Source organism: Schistocerca americana, chromosome 1, assembly GCF_021461395.2.
Source record: "Schistocerca americana isolate TAMUIC-IGC-003095 chromosome 1, iqSchAmer2.1, whole genome shotgun sequence".
Taxonomy (NCBI): domain Eukaryota; kingdom Metazoa; phylum Arthropoda; class Insecta; order Orthoptera; family Acrididae; genus Schistocerca; species Schistocerca americana.
Window position 1 is genome coordinate 380,008,496 of NC_060119.1, and position 20,234 is coordinate 380,028,729.

General features: G+C 40.4%; 1 protein-coding gene across 3 annotated transcripts in view; it reads right to left on the reverse strand.

The window, feature by feature from the left end:
• The window catches only part of LOC124601097 (luciferin 4-monooxygenase), a 263,691-nt gene that overhangs the window by 197,127 nt on the left and 46,330 nt on the right, over window positions 1-20,234 (reverse strand). The window contains exon 2 of one of the 3 annotated variants that reach the window (XM_047136218.1): window positions 17,900-18,059. The exons of the other annotated variants lie outside the window; for them this stretch is intronic. The gene's annotated coding sequence lies outside the window, so the exon portion shown is untranslated. The remainder of the gene's footprint in view (window positions 1-17,899; window positions 18,060-20,234) is intronic. 3 annotated transcript variants of the gene reach the window in all.

The window sequence follows — 20,234 nt, forward strand, 5'->3', positions numbered from 1 at the left end:
CGCCTTAATAAAAGTATGTGTGGTTTGTTTACATCCCTAGTTATACTTGTGTTTGTGAACTGTTTTTCATTCGATGCGTCGAACATGTGTGTTGTATCATCGTCCCTCAGCACTCTTCGGTAACCACATGGGGGTGAGTCGTGACCTCATTTAGTTTATCGAATGTGTGTTTGCTGGAGTGACTTCACTCGCCACCTCCACAATATTTACAGTGGAATATTGTCTGGAGTATTGTTGGTTTAAGCGAAGTACGCCGAAAAGGGGAAGACTGTCTCCGTTTGCACTCTGGCAACTTGTTCTACTTTTGTGGAGACCCGGAAGGAAAACTCAATGGAGTTGGGTTCTTATTAACAAGAATATCGCTGATACAGTATCTGTCTTAGAAGAAAATTCCAGCAGGTTAGCTCGAATGGTCCTTAAGGTGTCGAATAAGTAAAATACAGATTGCTCAGGCGTACGCTCCCACCTCAAGCCACCCTGACGAAGAGTTTGAATCTTTTTATGAAAGCCCGGATAGCACCTGTAAGAAAGGCAGCGATTGTCACTTCTAGTTGGCTTTTGGCGAGTTTAATGCTAAAGTTGGCACCAAGAAACAAGGTGACACAGTGGTGGGCAACTATGGGATTGCCGACCGAAACAACAGAGGCGAGAGATTAGTCCAGTTCGCTGAGTACACCAATATGTCAATCATGAATACGTTCTTGAAGAAGCACCCTGACCGAAAATGGACTTGGAGGAGCCCAAATTTCAGTGTTACAAATGACAGAATAAAGTGTATTCTGTCAAACACTCCGCAGATTATAAAAGACGTATCGGTGCTAAATCAGTTCAACACTGGCAGTGATCACCGTCTGCGAAGAGAAATAAAAACTGACATACAGAAATTCAGTGAAGACACCTTACGAGCAAGCTTAGAGAACAAGGCAAGTTTAAAGTTAGCCAAATCAAAACTCACAATCGGTAAAAAGCAGATTATCGCACTTGATCGAAATGACAGTCGAATCACTGAGAAGGAGAAGGTTTTGAAGTTCATCAGAAACTTTTATAGCAATCTGTATAGCAACCCAAGGGAAAATTTGAGTGTATCTAAATTAAATAATGTACGTAGTGTTCCACATACACTCCGATCGGAAGCTAAGTGTGCTCTAGATAGCATGACGAAGGGAACAGTGCCGGTTGATGATGATCTCAGTGTTGACATCCTGAAACTGGCAGGAAAGGTAACAACAAATCACTTGACAAAAGTATTTACTTCCTGCCTGCACTATGCTTCAAGGCAAAGATTATATTGATACACAAGAAAGGAAGTATTCACAATATCAAAAGCTATCGTCCTGTCAGCTTGCTCTCAATTTTGTACAAAATTTTCACAGAGATCGTGTTAAATCGAATTAGTTCCACCCTAGACTCAGCCCAACCTATAGACCAGGCAGGATTCGAAGCAATTTTAGCGCTATTGACCACATTCTGACCGTTAGTGAAGTGATAAGCAGAGAAAATTAATACAACTGCCTCTCTGCATTGCCTTTGTTGATTTTGAAAAGGCATTTAATTCCGTTAGCCATATAGTTGTTCTCCAAGCTTTCAGTGAGCAAGGAGTGGAAGCAGCGTATATTTGTGCTCAGCAACATCTACGAAACTTCTTCAGCTTATGTTAATATCGGCGAATCAACTCAAGAATTCCGCATCACGAGGGGTGTCAAGCAAGGCGACTACATCTCCTCAAAACTGTTCTCGGCTGTACTGGAAATGGCTATGCCAAAGCTGAGCTGGGAAGATGAGGGAATTAGAATTAATGGAAGAAGGCTTACCAACTTGAGATTTGCTGATGATATTGTCTTACTGGCTAACGCCTTCGCAGATCTCCAATACTTAGTTACAGATCTTGCATCGGAACGTCAGCTGGTTGGCTTGAACATGAACTTTACAAAACAAAAGTTATGTCCAACAAATGGGTCTTAGCTGGAGATGTGAAAGTCAAGGACAGTCCATTAGAAGAGGTCAATGATTATATCTACATTGGCCAGATGATAATATGAAGGGAGGTGCAAGGCCAGAAATCTATCGGCGCATCACGCTTGGCTGGGAAGCATTTGGAAGGAATTCAACTGTATTCAGATCAAAAATGCCAGTAAATCTGAAGAAATCAGTATTTGATCAGTGCATTCTTCCTGTGCTGACGTATGGTTGCGAGACATGGACACTGAACTCATTTACAAAAGGGAAACTTAGGACAGCACAGAGAGCAATGAAAGGATCAATGGTGGGCTATGCAAAGGATAGGAAAAGGGCAGATGACATGCGGTCTGTGACGAAGGTTAAGGACGTCTTAGAGACAGTAGGCTCCTTGAAATGGCAGTGGGCTGGCCACGTCAAGAGAAGAACAGACGGCAGATGGACGAAGGTAGTACTGGAGTGCAGTCCGAGAGAGCATCGGAGGCTTAGAGGAAGACCACCGGACAGATGGGACAAAGATATCAAGAAGATCGCTGGTAGCCCCTGGCAGAGAACTCCCCAAGATCGTTCCACTTGGAGAGGACTGCTGAAAGCCTTCCTGAATCCACGACTCGAAGAAGCCACATCATTTAATGATTGAATTGGCTGATGATGATGATTGTCTGTTCCAGTCACCTTTTTGTTGTCTTTTTGTGTCTGGTGTCGTGTTTTGAGTTGTCATATTATTGTTGATTGATTAACCATGATTCATTAAGTTACTGTTTTACTGCGTAACACTTGGTGGTGGTTGCTGGTTATGAAAAACTACCATGTCCGTAATTGTTTCCGTAATACTGTTGTGGATAGTTTTGATACGGTGAATTTTGAGTGTTATGTTGAGTGTAATTGTGATTATTTCCACATCGATAGTTGTTGTTATTGTTACCGGCTTTTCGTTTTTTGTTGCCTCCATTTGATGCGTGCCATTGTTATTGTTGTAGGCATTCAGATATGGTTGCATGTTTTGCTCTGATATACAGTTGACATTATTCTGCACGTTGCCATTCTAACTGACGCGTGCCGTAACTCGCATTCAGCACACTCCGCATGTCTTCATTAATGATATCAACTGATTCTGTGACCTAAAGAAACTGTTCTACGTCATCAGCTGGTAACTGTAATAGCTTTTCCCTTATGTGGAATGGTAATCGTGTTGTTAATACACGGATTACACCTCGCGAAGATCATCGCAGTGATTTCTCATGCTCAAATACTTTTCAAAGTAACGACGAAGATTTCCGTGTCGTGAACTGAACGATTCTGATTCGAACACCATTTTTCGAAGCCTCTGCCGAACCGAACCTGACCAGAATTTGTTCTGAAAAGCTCACTCGAATTGTTCATAATGTGTAACACGACCGCCAACGTTACATGCCCAAAGGCTGCTTCACCTTGTTTGGGTCAGATGACAATGTATCTTTTGCCTATCTTCCATGTACGGAAAAAGCGTTTCTAAAAGCTTTGAGAAAAACTATTAGATGGGCTGTTCTCTTTTCATGGTTGAAAACTTGGAATTGCCTGTATTTTAATAAACCTTCATGCTGTAACATTTCTGCTAATGCATTTTCTGCCCCTGATTTAAAATATGCCTGTTCCCCATGTACATTGTTACGGTATTTTATTTGTGTTACTGCTGTATAACGGCGGTACATGTTCATACACTTGTTGCTGGAGGAGCTCACAAGAATATCTACGATTAGCATTAAAAACATAACATCTCGTTCATCTACATATGAGTTACTACTTATATGTTCGTAAGGTAATATGCTCATAAGGTATGTAATCACTTGACTGTGTACGTGTCTGTCGGTTTGTAGAGGAAAGTGTACTACAGTTTGTGAATCGCTCTTCAAAATTTCTTTAACTGCATCATTAACAATCGTAGGAAAATTTGGTTTTAACATCTTTCAAAATGCTATTCTTCTCCTCCAGCCAAGTGTGAAAATCTTTATTAACTTGACTAAAGCGAATGTCGGTTTCTGATTTTAAGCTGTCTTTCAAAGTATTTGCTAAGGTGCCTACCTTGGTATTTAGCTCTGTGACACGTGCGTTAACAGAAGCGCCTCAGCAACACTTGCTACTTGTGTACTTAAAGTATCATGATTAGAACACAACTACTCAACATCAGCTGATTCTCATATTTCTTATTCTGATTAAACAAAGTTTCAATTTTAGCAGCTGATTGACCCTGCTGCTTTAATCTGTGCATGTAAACCTGTAACGTGACCAGTGAGTCGAGTATTTATTTCCTCAACTTTGGTGTTTAGTGCAGTATTACTGTTTTGCAGTGTGACTAATTCTGCTTTTATCACATCATATCCAGTTTTTAAAGTGGTGAGAACAGCTTGTATGTCATTGAATTTAGTTTCGATTCTGTCCAATTTGCCCAGTTTGCTTAATATGATTTGCAATGGGCCAACGACTTTTGACGACGGCGCGGGCTGTACCATAGCAGTCGCGTCTAACAATGATACGTCCACCCCCTCAAAGGCCCTGACATAGCTTCATTCACTAACTAAACGTGTTTCCTAACAGATCTTCATTATTGCCTACGTTTTGTGTAGTTATTGTGATATTTAGTAAAACAAATTGCTCACTTCCATTATCTAAGACACTCTCCGAATCTGCTTTCTCAATGTTATGCTCCAATTTTGCTAATTGTCTACGTGTTTTAACTATCCCTGTACAAAAATTCTGTTGATAAAATTTTATTTTGAAAGCAAATGTCTGATTTTTAAACATCCTCTGCTACGAAAATTCACAAATTCGAATTTAAGAAATTTTCTGTCCCAACATTATTTTCTTAATGGCGGCTCGCCATTTTATGAATGATGTAGCCAAGCAAAGCCATTTTGTTAGAACAGCGTTCTACGTTTTTGTGTTATACTCGATTGTAGTGTGAGTGTGTGTCACATGAATTTTGAAATGAAAAGTGCTGGGTCAACTTCAAACTAAACAACAAAAAAAAAATGGCTCTGAGCACTATGGGACTCAACTGCTGAGGTCATTAGTCCCCTAGAACTTAGAACTAGTTAAACCTAACTAACCTAAGGACATCACACACATCCATGCCCGAGGCAGGATTCGAACCTGCGACCGTAGCGGTCGCGCGGTTCCAGACTGCAGCGCCTTTAACCGCACGGCCAAACTAAACAACATTTCACATAATAAAATACAACGCATATGCGCTCCTGCCAATGTGCTGCCGCAAAGCATCGCTGCACCTATTTCTGGTTCTTCTCTCGTAAATTCTCTTTTTAATTTTTTCGTCAGCTAAATTTTACTTTTCCGTTCCAGTGGCTCTCCGAACATCAACAGTTTGGGTCTAGTGCAGCAGGGGATACAACCCGTCGGCTTTGAACAATGACGTCATTCCTTAGTCATAGATCTTAATGTCTTCACTTCGAGGCATAGATAATAAAGCAGTTCTGTGTTCTAATAAGCTTTTGCTGTTATGTTTCAATTTCGTTTTTTTACTGATTGCTTAATAAAGTAGGATCAGTTTATTCTATTTCGTGAGATTTTTTTTTTTTTTTTTAAGCCAAAAAACACTTATCAGCTACTGAAGGCAGCTACAACACTAGAAGAATCGCTTCTCGGCTTTTGACAAGATATTGCTTAATAAAGTAGGATCAGTTTATTCTATCTCGTGAGATTTTTTTTTAAAAAGCCAAATAAACACTATTGCTTAATAAAGTAGGATCAGTTTATTCTATCTCGTGAGATTTTTTTTTTTTTAAAAAGGCCAAAAAACACTTATTAGGTACTGAAGGGAGCTGCTTAATAAAGTAGGATCAGTTTATTCTATCTCGTGAGATTTTTTTTTTTTTTTAAGTCAAAAAACACTTATGCTTTTGACAAGATCAATGTTTATCTCTCTCGCATTCCTTTGTTTCTCAACATTCTCCTCAGCTCTTTCATCTCTGTAATACATGCTCTCTGGCGACTTGTGACGTCATTGTTCAAAGCCGACGGGTTGTATCCCCTGCTGCACTAGTCCCAGGTTGGCTTATTCTTGAATTGAAATACATATTCGCATTACAGGTTTGAGTTGCAGTCTCTGAAATAGAATTTCAGTTTTCATATTGAAGTAACTTTGCTTGACTTTTATGGTGACTTTCTTTTTAGTGATTTCTGCAAAGCCTCGAAGGAATAATGGCTCTCGTAATGAAAACAAATAAAATGTTATTTTGTAACTTACGGTCGCCGAACAAGGAAACATCGGTCTAGATATTTAAAAGATATAGGTTGTTGATCTGAAAGGACACATATTATAATACGAGACTGCTAATAAAATGTTAGCTTACGGCCATTGCCCTCCGTCAATTATCACCGCGCCAGTTGCTGTGAAATCGTTTATGACAGAAGCAATCATTTTAAATAAAACACCGATAATTTTGATGACTTACTTTATCAACTAAGTAACTGTACAACGTCTGGTAGATTTCGCTAAGACGTTCCTCTCAAAACTCTTAATAGGCCGAAGAAAAGAAGAATAATTGAATGTTTTTGTGTTTTGTTTTTGAAATAAAAATTATCTGAGATATTATCTCTTTCGCCTATCATATGTATGTAAATGAAGTCTTTGCCGCTAGTCGGCATATTTAGTCCATACAGAACTTTTCTTTTCCCTTAAAAGATCTATTACATGATGCAACAATTTCGTTTTTGCATTGTGTACCTGGAGTCAGCCCAGACAAAAAGTGCTCATCACGTCATTTTTGCGGCGCCCATTGTCGGCGGAAAGCGTCGATTTGTTTCTCGTTACAAACAAATTGTTTGTCGGAGCGGAATTGTACGTGCTCAATCGACAGAGCGGTCAGAGATTAGTCTAGTGTGACATTTGTTTTATCGATATATATAAACAGGGATAGTAAAACTCGAAGAATAACTAGTATTCCAGCAGCGACAGCACTGCCTTCGCCCGCGCTGACCCCTACCGTCAAGCATACAACACTATAAGAATGTTTGATATTGATATTGTACAGGGTGTTACAAAAAGGTACGGCCAAACTTTCAGGAAACATTCCTCACACACAAAGAAAGAAAATATGTTACGTGGACATGTGTCCGGAAACGCTTACTTTCCATGTTAGAGCTCATTTTATTACTTCTCTTCAAATCACATTAATCATGGAATGGAAGCACACAGCAACAGAACGTACCAGCGTGACTTCAAACACTTTGTTACAGGAAATGTTCAAAATGCCCTCTGTTAGCGAGGATATATGCATCCTCCCTCCGTCGCATGGAATCCCTGATGCGCTGATGCAGCCCTGGAGAATGGCGTATTGTATCACAGCCGTCCACAATACGAGCACGAAGAGTCTCTACATTTGGTACCAGGGTTGCGTAGACAAGAGCTTTCAAATACCCCCATAAATGAAAGTCAAGAGGGTTGACCATGGAATTGGTCCGCCTCTACCAATCCATCGGTCACCGAATCTGTTGTTGAGAAGCGTACAAACACTTCGACTGAAATGTGCAGGAGCTTCATCGTGCATGAACCACATGTTGTGTCGTACTTGTAAAGGTACATGTTCTAGCAGCACAGGTAGAGTATCCCGTATGAAATCATGATAACGTGCTCCATTGAGCGTAGGTGGAAGAACAGGGGGCCAATCAAGACATCACCAACAATGCCTGCCCAAACGTTCACAGAAAATCTGTGTTGATGACGTGATGGCACAATTGCGTGCGGATTCTCGTCAGCCCACACATGTTGATTGTGAAAATTTACAATCTGATCACGTTGGAATGAAGCCTCATCCGTAAAGAGAAAATTTGCACTGAAATGAGGATTGACACATTGTTGGATGAACCATTCGCAGAAGTGTACCCGTGGAGGCCAATCAGCTGCTGATAGTGCCTGCACACGCTGTACATGGTACGGAAACAACTGGTTCTCCCGTAGCACTCTCCATACAGTGACGTGGTCAACGTTACCTTGTACAACAGCAACTTCTCTGACGCTGACATTAGGGTTATCGTCAACTGCACGAAGAATTGCCTCGTCCATTGCAGGTGTCCTCGTCGTTCTAGGTCGTCCCCAGTCGCGAGTCATAGGCTGAAGTGTTCCGTGCTCCCTAAGACGCCGATCAATTGCTTCGAACGTCTTCCTGTCGGGACACCTTCGTTCTGGAAATCTGTCTCGATACAAACGTACCGCGCCACGGCTATTGCCCCGTGCTAATCCATGCATCAAATGGGCATCTGCCAACTCCGCATTTGTAAACATTGCACTGACTGCAAAACCACGTTCGTGATGAACACTAACCTGTTGATGCTACGTACTGATGTGATTGATGCTAGTACTGTAGAGCAATGAGTCGCATGTCAACACAAGCACCGAAGTCAACATTACCTTCCTTCAATTGGGCCAACTGGCGGTGAATCGAGGAAGTACAGTACATACCGATGAAACTAAAATGAACTCGAACATGGAAATTAAGCGTTTCCGGACACATGTCCACATAACATCTTTTCTTTATTTATGTGTGAGGAATGTTTCCTGAAAGTTTGTCCGTACCTTTTTGTAACACCCTGTATATACCTGAATATTTCTAGTATCTCAATTGCAGATTTTTCAACGCTCATTTAACTTTAGGACTCTATATCTCAGAATGAACAAAATTGGACTTGTACCACTATTGAAACAAACCCTTCATATGTGAAAACAGGTACGAGTAAGGAAACTCTCGAAATTCTCGAGGTCAGGTACCCGTATAGAGGACTATCTGCAAAGGGAGCAGCTGCGGTGTCTAGGGGGCCTTGTCACGGTTCGCACGGCTTCCCCCGTCGGAGGTTCGAGTCCTCCATAGGGCATGGTCCCAAGGACCTTACCAGAAATTTCCAAAGGGAGCAACGCAGAGTTTGTAAAAAATGGATACACCTCCCGACCACCATAAGTTATTGCAGACATTCGCTGAAGAATTATTCAGAGCCCAAAGAAGTCTACACGTAAATTTGCCCAACAGGCGCATTAACTAGGAGGAGATAATAGAGGTCTGGAAGAAATGGTGTGGCAGTGATGGTGAATAAGAGCGTACAAAGCTGTTTTGAAAATGTGAGATATATATCAAACAGGATCATAATCTTAAACCTGAGATTCCAAAAAGAAACACTAAAAGTAATCCAGATTTATGCATGTCAAGTGGATGTATCGAAGAAGAGAAGATGGACTTTGAAAATGCGTTAGAAAACCATATAGAGAGTGCTAATATAGTGATGGGAGATTTTAATGCACAGGTAGGCAAAGACAGAAAGGGATTTGAGCAAGTACTGGGATGTTTTGGATATGGAGGCAGAAATGAAGAAGGGGAAAGACTCCTGGATTTGTGCCAGAGGAATGGAATGAAAATAGCAAACAGCTGGTTTATGAAGAGAGAATGTCATGTTATCACCAGATACAGTTGGGACGGAAGAACAAGAGTGTAATTGATTATATTCTAGTAGATAGGGAATGGGGAGAGAAAGTAACAAATGTGAAGGTAATTCCAAGTGTGAGTGCAGATGGAGACCATAGATTACTGGTGGGACAACGGAAAATGAATGAGTGTGTGAAAAATAGAAAACAGAAGAAAGTGATGAGGATACGGGATTGGAAACTGAAGGAGAGTGAATGTGCTGAGAAGTACAGAGAATTAATCACACAAAAATTTCCAAAAGAAGTTTTCTGCGATGTAGAAAAAGAATGGAGTTTATTCAAAGACACTTTAGTCGAAGCAGTACAAAAAGTATGTGGCAGAACATCTGGATAGGAAAAAAATAAGAGAGACTAGTTGGTGGGATGCTACCACAATCCAAGCAGCTAGAAGAAAAAATGGAGCATGGAGAAAGTGGTGGAAAACTAAAAATGACGAAGACCATAAAAATATATAGAGGAAAAGAAGTGCAAAGAAATAGTGGAAACAGCAAAGAAAAAGGCATGGGAAGAGTTTACAAAAAAACTTGAAGAAGATGTGAAGAGCAATAAGAAAATGTTCTATAAAAAGATGAAAATTAAAAGGAGGGCTTCTGAAGTACCAGTAAAGATGGAAACAGAGGACGGTACCATTATTGAAGATCCAGGGAATATAAAAGATCTCTGGAAAGAACATTTTAAGAAGCTGTTGAACGCTGAGGAGCAGGTACATGAGGTAACAACAAATAATGGAGAAATTGAGAGAAGTTGGGAAGCAGAATTAGTACAAATTACACGGGAAGAAATGGAAAAAGCTGTGAGGAAAATGAATGGGGGGAGGGGGGGGGGGGAAGCCCCACGACCTGATGAAGTATCAGTGGACATGATAAGAGCAGCAGGTCCAGTCGGAATGCAGTGGCCGTATAGAGCACTATCAAGCGTATGGAGAAATAGTAGAATACCTGACGACTGGAGAACAGGAGACATTGTTCCCATCTTCAAGAAAGGCAATAAAAGACTTTGTAAAAACTACACAGGAATAACCCTTATGAGTCATACAGCCAAGATTTTTGAAAGAATTTTACTAAATCGTGTAAGTGAAAAGATAGAAAAGGAGCTGAGTGAAGAACCGCAAGGGTTTAGGAAAGGAAGAAGCACGATCGACCTGATTTTTCCATCCGTCAACTGATGGAAAAAAGTTGGGAGTATAACAAAAGGGTGATAATGGTTTTTATAGACATAGAAAAGGCATATGACTCAGTTGACAGGGAAAGACTCTGGGAAGAAATGAAGAAGATAGATATAGAAGATGGATACATTAATGTTATAAAGACAATGTACAGAGGACAGAATTGTAGAATTAGAACACCATTGGGGAACTCTGAATACTTCGGAATAAGACAAGGATTTAAGCAAGGAAGTATTCTATCTCCTGCACTTTTTAATGTTGTGATGGAGGGAATGAATAGGGCAGTTAAAGATATAGTAAAAGAAAAAGACAAAAAGATGATTTTTGCAGATGATATGGTAATATGGGGTGATAAAGAGGTAGATGTACAGTTACAGCTTGATGCGTGGAAGGAAATAATGAAAAGGTATGGATTAAAAATAAATAAAGATAAGAGTGAAGTAATGGTATTTGGAAGAGAGAAAGGAATCAACGGAAATATTACCTTGAATGGAGAACCCTTAAAGTGGTAGAAAGTTTCACTTATTTAAGAAGTGAAATATCTAGGGATGGAAGAATAACTAACGAAATTAATAGGAGGTTACAGAAGGGAGGCAATTTCTACCAAACAATAAAACACCTGATTTGGAATAATGAAGTTTCAGAAAGAGCAAAACTCCTTATGTATAAGAATTATTACCTCCCTATTGTCACCTATGGTGGAGAAACATGGACAATTACAGAAAGGGACTGGAGCAGACTACAAGCAGTGGAAATGAAATTTCTCAGAGCAGTTAAGGGAAAAACAAGAATGGACAGAGTAAGGAATTTAGAGATTAGAAAGGACCTCAAACAAGAAAGTATGAGAGAAGAAACTGAAAGAAAGAGATTAAGATGGTATGGGCATGTTAAGAGGATGCATGGGCAGAGACTCCCCAGAATTATGGAAGAACTAAAGATGGATGGGAAAAGACCTAGAGGGCGCCCAAGAACACGGTGGAAAATGGAAGTGAGAATATCTGTAGAAAGGAGAGGTGTGACCTGGCAGCAAGTGGAGGAAGAAAAATGGTGGGAGGACCAAGCCAAATGGAGAGGACTTATCAGCACCCAGACCCGACAGTAGCTGGAGCGGGATTCGGATATAGATAGATAATAGAGGATATTGAAAAGTTTTAACTTGAAGCCATATCGTGTGATGGTTGTGCGTCAGTTACAGGAGGTGCGCGTGGCTTTTGAATAACATCAACGATGGTTTATCAAACCCTTTCCTTTACATCGTGAGTGATGAAGCATTGTATCATCTTTCCAGTCATGTGGATTCACGGAACACGAAGTCGTAACATTGCGTGGCAATAACCACTCCTTCATGAAAAAAATCGGCATTTGGTGCGGTGTAATACGAACGCGCATCACTGGACCGATATTTTTTTGATACTACCTTTAACACGGTTGCACACATGGAAATTTTTGATACAGTTTGTGCTCCACTCACTAAATATGAAAGACAATACTGCTTCTTCCAGCAAGATGGGACCACATGCTACATGTCTAAGGATGAGTCCATGATGTCTTAACTGAGGAACGAATTCTCAGCAAACATTTATGGCTGCCACATTCGCCGGATCTAACATCATGTGATTTTTCCTGTGGGGACATTTGAAGAGCACGGCTTATGAAACAAATCTACATACAATACAGGAACTGAAAGACAATATCAGCCGTGAAGTTGCCGCCATCGATATCCGAACTTTACGCCAGTTGTATCCGAATATTCTTAGACGCGCACAGCTAAGTGCTGATGCTGTAGAGGGTCATGTCAGCATCTTCTATAAATGTATTTTTCACTGTATTTTTCACCTGTAATTTCACTGCGTTTCCTTTATACTTATACAGGCTACTTTTATCTGCGCCACCGTGAATAATTGTGCACTATCAGAAGAGTGTACACGTCCCCAGTTTCCTGCAGACACAGTTCTGCTGCGTTAAAGTGCTTCACAGTGTGGAAACACAATGGCGCGGTAACTGGAAACGTACTCTAAAATTGAAATAGTTGGAAAGTACGATTCCTGTGAGAAAAACGCCTAAATTGGACAAAGATGCATCGACAAAATCTGGCACTACGTGAACCGTCCAGCTGTAGTGATAGTGTTCGAACAATTCGACGAAGGCCGCAGAGACGTGGGTGATGCTGTTCGTGAACAAAGGCCATCGACATTGACCCCATTGTCTAGACAACTGGGGAACTGATTCGCAGCAAACGCAGGTTTTACGACGATTAGGACTCTAACACAGCGGTTCTCGAATGGCTGCATGACCAAGGAGCATATTTGTATCGTCGAGAAACTGAATGACTGGTAGAAAGTTCCAACCGTTGTTTACAGGCACTTAGTGACCATGTTGAAAAATAGCGTCATGTATCTGTGTGACTGAAATGCAGTGCAGCATTCAGTAAAAGTTACTTGGCTTGCCATAACAATGTGTAATTTACTTCTTGAAGTAAGTTGTTCCAGAACTGCACCCGAAGAGCTGTTTCGGGATTTTGAGAATGAAGCAGATATTCTAAAAGAAATTAAAAAGATGCAGGCGTCTGCTAAAACAGTGAAAATGGAACAGTCAAAATATCTCTGAATATAGCCAATCAGCAAATCGTAGATTTTAAATTAGTTTCAGCTTTAATCGACAACTGTTGATGAGCCTTGTGACAAAGCATACAGCACGGGTTTCGCTTTTTGTAGGACTTTTTCCACCTATATATCCCAAAGAAAATTCGGGAGGACGACGGTTCAATCCCGTCTCCAGCCATCCTGATTTAGGTTTTCCGTGATTTCCCTAAATCGTTTCAGGCAAATGCCGGAATGGTTCCTTTGAAAGGGCACGGCCGATTTCCTTTCCAATCCTTCCCTAACCCGAGCTTGCGCTCCGTCTCTAATGACCTCGTTGTCGACGGGACGTTAAACACTAACCACCACCACCCAAAGAAAAACTTTCGGATTATTGCGATTCAAAGTTTAACTTAGGGAGAGTATACAGCAAAAGCTGTAACTGAGTGTACATCAATTACTACGATAAAATTGTCTTCATTTCAACAGTGGAGTCGGAAACGTAGACCGGCGTAAGAAACGCGTTTGTTGTTATTTTAAAAGAGTAAACAATGACGAGATAGTTACATACCATCGCATCACTTGTCTAATACATAGAGCGTTGTCCGCAGATATTTCCAGAAGAAATTTCCAAAGTTATGGAATTCATGATTAAGGTTATCAACCCATGACAACTAAAGTTCTCAATCATTGTAAGTTACAGAATTTTCTGTTGAAATGGAGAGTGAGTACGTAGTTCTTCTGCTGCATAACAAGATACCTTGGACCCATCCTTATTAACAGAAATTAAAGCATTTCTCCACTATCCATAACTAACGAACTATCAGTGTATCCAAATATTTTATTTGATGGTAGACATTACATCTCATCTAATCAAGTTCAAAAGTCAATTTCAGGGGAAAGGAAACATTTTTTTCGGTGTTAGAAGAAGTTACACCATTACAAAACAAACTATCTGTTTTTGTTCAGTCACACAGAGCACGTCTTCAGCAAAGCCCAGCTTAGGAATATCCCAATTAAGTTAATAACGATCTATCTAACACCGCCGCAAGCCGGTCCCAAGCCCGGGCCCATCTAAAAACAAGAGGATGGGGAAGTGTGGAGGGGGAGGAGTAACAACCTCGTAAAAAAACCAGGGTCCGTCCGGCTCCAGATGGTAGCACCCTGTCATAGGGCCCCTGCCTAGGGTTACTAGGTGAAACCCAGCCAACGGTCTCAATGGCGGAAGAGGAACAATTTCCCAACGGCAGAGAGAGCGGAAGAGCTAACTCCAGGGCTTACTACCTTGGTTTTAATTTCGGATTCGGGGCAACCCGATCCCCCAATTTATTATCCAACAATTACTGCAAAGCATGATGGGAACGTCGTCAAAGATAGACACTACTCCAAGAGGTAGACCGAATGGCAAATCCTCCGTTGTTCGTAGAAACAATGCAAAGGGGTCAAAGGATTTTGGAGGACCCCAACCAACATGTATGCAGCCCTCAACACTGAAATTTAAGAAAGCAACTATGTTTGCAACCCTAAATGTAAACTCTCTAATTAAAGTAGGAAAATTGAAATTATTGATTGAAAAGCTGAACCAGAAAGAAATTTTAATATGTGCATTACAAGAAACAAGGTTTTTAGATGAAACTGCTTTAGATTTTGAAAACTATCGTTTATTTAAAGGAAAACCAGGTAAAATCTTAATGAAACAAATGCCATACCTGGGAACAGCATTTCTGGTACATCACTCAATTTTAGATTCAGTTACTAACTTCTACTCGAGTTCTGAGAGACTATCCATTCTTGAGATTAAATGTAAAAACAAAGGATACTCTATAATCAACTGCCATGCACCCATAAACCAGGACAACAAAAATAACCCGGAGAAAGTTGAAGAATTTTGGGAGATACTTGAAATGGAACTGGATAGATGCTCAAAGAAGAACATAAAAATGTTAGTAGGCGATTTTAACGCACAAATAGGAAGGGAGAAAAAATACCATGGAACAGTAGGCCTCTTCCCAGGTCACAAAAGAACTTCAAAAAATGGAGAAAGGCTTATAGAGGTATGTAGGCATTTCAACTTGAAAATAATGACAACACATTTCAAAAAGCTGAGCCGAAAAACTAAAACATGGAGATCACCAAATCCACTTCTCGGAGAATTCCAAATTGACCATGTGGCTATCTCACTTCATTGTCAAGAAGAAATTCAAAACACTAAAGTGCTGAAAAGCCTTGATGTTGATTCAGACCACTATTTGACTACGATTAAATTCAGACCACTCCCATTTCGAAAAGAGAAGAAAACCTTTTACAAAATTCCAAAATATAACACAGAAACGTTAAAAAATGAAGAAATTAAACAACGGTTTCAAAGAGCATTGCACAAAGATAGCGATGGCATATCCACAATAAATAAGGAAGCGGGATGGGAGGAGATCAAAAACGAAATAGTTGAAATAGCAAAAGAAAATTGTCTCGTGAAAAGAGTAAGAAGACATCCATGGTGGGACAATGAATGTGATGAGAACCTGGAGAAGAGACAGAAATTGTGGCAGAAATGGAACTCCACAAAAGATCCTCAAGATCTTGACAATTTTAAAATCCAGAGAAGAGAAACAGCTAAGCTTTTCCGTAATAAAAAAAGAAGACAATTTCAGGATAACCTAGAACAGATTGAGGAAGACTTTAAAAGAAATAATTCTAGAGATTTCTACAAAACTTTTAGAAAACAGCTAACCAAATACCAATCCCCAAATTTATGTTTTAAAGATGAAGAGAACAAGCTAGGTTTGACAAACAAGACTAATTGTGAAATATTAGCAAAATATTTCGAGAATCTACTAAATTGTGAACCACCCAAAGATAAAATGAGTTTTGAAAACCACCGAAATACTAATACCGAGTCAAAACCTCCAGACGCTGAAGAAATAAAACACATAATACACAGTCTAAAAAACAATAAAGCCCCAGGTGAAGACTCCATAGTACCAGAAATCCTAAAAATAATGGATACCAACCTCCCACAAGTTTTGGAACATATGTTTAAGAAGATCTGGGACGAAGAAAGAATTCCTGAAGACTGGCAGTGTGCCCTGATACACCCACTACACAAAAAGGGGGATAAGATGAATGTTAATAATTATAGAGGGATCTCGCTACTACCAGTAGGATACAAAATTTTGTCAAGGAAATTACTTCAAATCGTGGAGCCAGTTCTGGATAAAAAAATAGGTGAATATCAAGCAGGTTTTAGACAAGGTAGATCCTGTGTTGAACAAATATTTAACCTGAAAACACTAATTCGTTACAGAATCTCAAGAGGCCAGAGATTTGCAATAGTATTTGTAGATTTCAAAAAAGCATACGACTCGGTAGATAGAGAAACATTACTGAAAGTATTGGAAGAATTTGGGGTCGATACGAAAACAATTCAAATTATCAAACAGACGCTAACAAACAGTAAGGCCAAAGTTAAATTTATGGGTGAAATTTCAAGGAAGTTCGAAATTAAAACAGGTGTTAGACAAGGTGATGGTTTATCCCCAATCCTCTTCAACTGCGTACTGGAAAAGATATTGAGAATATGGAAAGAAGAACTCAAAGGCACCAAGAATGACATCAGAATTGGAACAAAAAAAGAAAAAATAGAAGTGGACTGTTTAGCTTTTGCAGACGATCTGGCAATAATTACAGAAAACGAAGAAATAGCTCAGAACTACCTGGAGAAACTACAAGAAGTTTCGGCCAGAGCTGGACTGCAGATTTCATTTGAAAAAACCGTGTATATGTCTAATCATAGAAATAACAAGAAAAATCTTATTACTAAATACGGCAATATTAAGAGAGTAGAAAAATTTAAGTATTTGGGTGAAATAATTCAAGTGAATGGTTTAGACAAGAGTGCAAACCAGGCGAGAGCAAGGAAAATGGAATTTGCTTTTCAAAAAACCAAAGACATATATAACAAAAAAAACATTTCGATTCAAGCTAAATTAAGACATTATAAAACTGTCATTAGACCAGAATGCCTGTATGCATCGGAGTGCCTAACTCTTAACAAAAAGGGGGAAATAGAAAACATGGAAAAGAAAGAAAGGAAAATTTTGAGAAAAATATTAGGACCGAGAAAGATTGGAGAAGAGTACAAGCTAAAGAGTAATAAGGAAATATACAAAACTATTGAGAAAGTGAGTGAGGCAATGCGTAAACGCAGACTAACGTTTTATGGTCACCTGTCGAGGATGGATGGAAACAGACTAACAAGAAAAGTGTTTGAACATAGTAACAGGAACGAAAAAACCAACAATAAATGGATACAGATGGTGAAAAAGGATTTGGCCTATTTTAATGTCACCCGTGAGTCAATCAGGGACAGGGAAAAGTTTAGACAAATAGTGAACGAAATTAAGTGTTTTCCAGAAGAAACGAAACTAAAGAATAATAACAGGAAATGGTCGGAAGAGCAGAGGAGGAACCACTCGAAAATGATGAGGAAATATTGGGAAGAGAGAAAAAAAGATCAAAAAGCCGGGCAAGTGAATTGTTGAACGTGGTCCAAAGATGGCCGAAATCGAAAGAAGAAGAAGAACGATCTATCTATATAGTTCAAGTTTAAAAAATTGAATCTCGAAAGAAATTTTAGTAGTTGTACTGTTGGTATATGGCTCTTTTGATAACTGAGTTTGCCAATCACTGCATTAAGTCAGTGATGGTCACATGATGTGACCACCTGTCACTAACCTGAATAAACAACTTTTGCAGCCCTGACCGCTGCAAGACGTGCAGGAGGAGAGTCAGTGAAGTTGTGGAAGCTCCCGATAGGAATGTGGAGCTATGCCAACTCCAGGGCCATGGCCAACTGCGCTGCGTTTCTCGGTTGAGAATATGTTGTAGGAACACCCTGATGAGACAATCCCACTGATTATCGATTGGTTTTAAATGCGGGGACACACGTATACTGCGAGTTGTGTGACACATAAAAAAATATATATATATTGCCATACTGGTACATGCCATCGCGCCAGGCGAAAACAAACTGCATGGAGGATTGGACATGGTCGCCAAGGATAGATGAATACTTGTGTTTCTCCACTGTGCCTTACACAAGGAGGAGAACACCCAGAGAATGCAAGGAAAACATTCCGCAGACCATAATGCTCTCTCCTCTGGAGATAAAATAAAACGTGATTTTTCTGATAAGGCCCCTGTCGCCGTTCACAGGGCGCCCATTTGCGATACTGGCGTGGAAATTCCAGCCATCGTCGTCAATGACCAGCTTGGGTGCGTGAACCAGGTGTATGTTGCAGAGAACCAGAAGCAGCAACGTTCGCTGAACGGTCGTTGAGAAGACACGGTTGGTAGAGTCTTGGTTCACCTGGGAGGTCAGTTGCTCAACAGTTGCACGTCTATTCGACCCTACTCACCTCCGTAGCTGTCGTTCACACCTGTTAACATGGCCCGCGGTACACCACAGTTGCCTCGGCGCCGAGCTTGGCTAGCGCCATTTTTTCCATGCACGGTATACCTAAACCGCGGAGGCATACGAACAGTTCACGAACTTAGTGGCTTCGGAAATGCTTACACCCTTGGTCCGAAAGCCAATGATCATACTCTTTTTGACGTCAGATAAATCGTTCCGTTTCCGCATTACTGTACTGTTGTCCCCGTCCTGCCCCCTCCCCCACTACTCGAGTTACATACCCCCACTGCTAGTGCTGCCACCTGCTGTTTGTGAGTGGAGATAGTGTGTTGACGTCGGCGTTCGTCACATTAATATAAGTGGACCATGTGTATTGCTTGGAGTCAGCTCGTCTAGACGATGTGCTAGATAGTACGCCAGCCGAGTTTGCAACACTCCCAAAACGAGTGTTTGAGACAAGGGCAACTTGAGCCGCTCTGTTGCGGCATTAGACCGTCATATTTCAGTCCATCGTTCAATTATTCTGCCTTTTTCCTGAGTTATTTCTCTTAATGTACGAAGAGAAGCACGTCGGAAATGAAGCTTGTTTTTCTTGTTAATGCAGACGTCATTATGAATTTCCGTCGTACTCTCGTCACAGAGTGGAGGTGCTATGTGGTCAAGGATGAGTTATCTCTGAGCGTTCCGGCCATAATGTAGCTTCGAATCGACATGTTTGGCACAATCACTGTTACATCGAACTGGGGATAATGTTACAAACGTCTACAGCATACCAGTATAAGCTGTACGTGTCCCTTGGATGCCATCGGCCAGTGTGGCCGAGCGGTTCTAGGCGCTTCAGTCTGGAACCGCGCGACCGCTACGGTCGCAGATTCGAATCCTGCCTCGCGCGTGGATGTGTGTGATGTCCTTAGGTTCGTTAGGTTTAAGTAGTTCTAAGTTCTAGAGGACTGATGACCTCAGATGTTAAGTCCCATAGTGCTCCGAGCCATTTTGAACCATTTACCTTGGATGCTACTAAACAAGTAACAATACTACCTGCGCCAGACAATCCTTGAATATCTAGGCAATTAAAAACTCACGATTAGTCCCGCTACTAAAATTAGTTTTACAGATAAACGTAATTTGCAACGACTGATTGCTGTAGGTTCACTATTCACTAGTCACATTACATACTGTCGGAGAAGAAGAAAGGGGAAAAACAGAAAATAAAACCCCAAGCAGAAAAGATTCATCTTCTATTAAATAAAAAGGTCGCTACAATAATGAACAGGGCAAGAAGCCTTACGTCACCCTATGGTAATCTGAGAATTAGCGAGAAATCGATGGTCATAAACACTAATATTTACGTTTATTTAATTCTGGCAAATAAGCTACGGGAAAAACCTCAGAAGTCGTACAGCAGAGTCTGATCATCTGTATATTATATACTCGTATACACACATACAAAACGTATACCGTAATCATATTATTATACGATTATTAGGAATAACCGCCTTTGGCACACTCTAAAAAGAGCAGTTCCCATGAAGTCTAGACATCTCATTTGGAAATTCTCAAGTGTCTATCGATTTCCCACGTTCCATATCTAATCTGTGCGACTCCTTTACTTCAGAACTCGCAAACACCCTTCTCCAAGGAGATAATTAGCAGCTC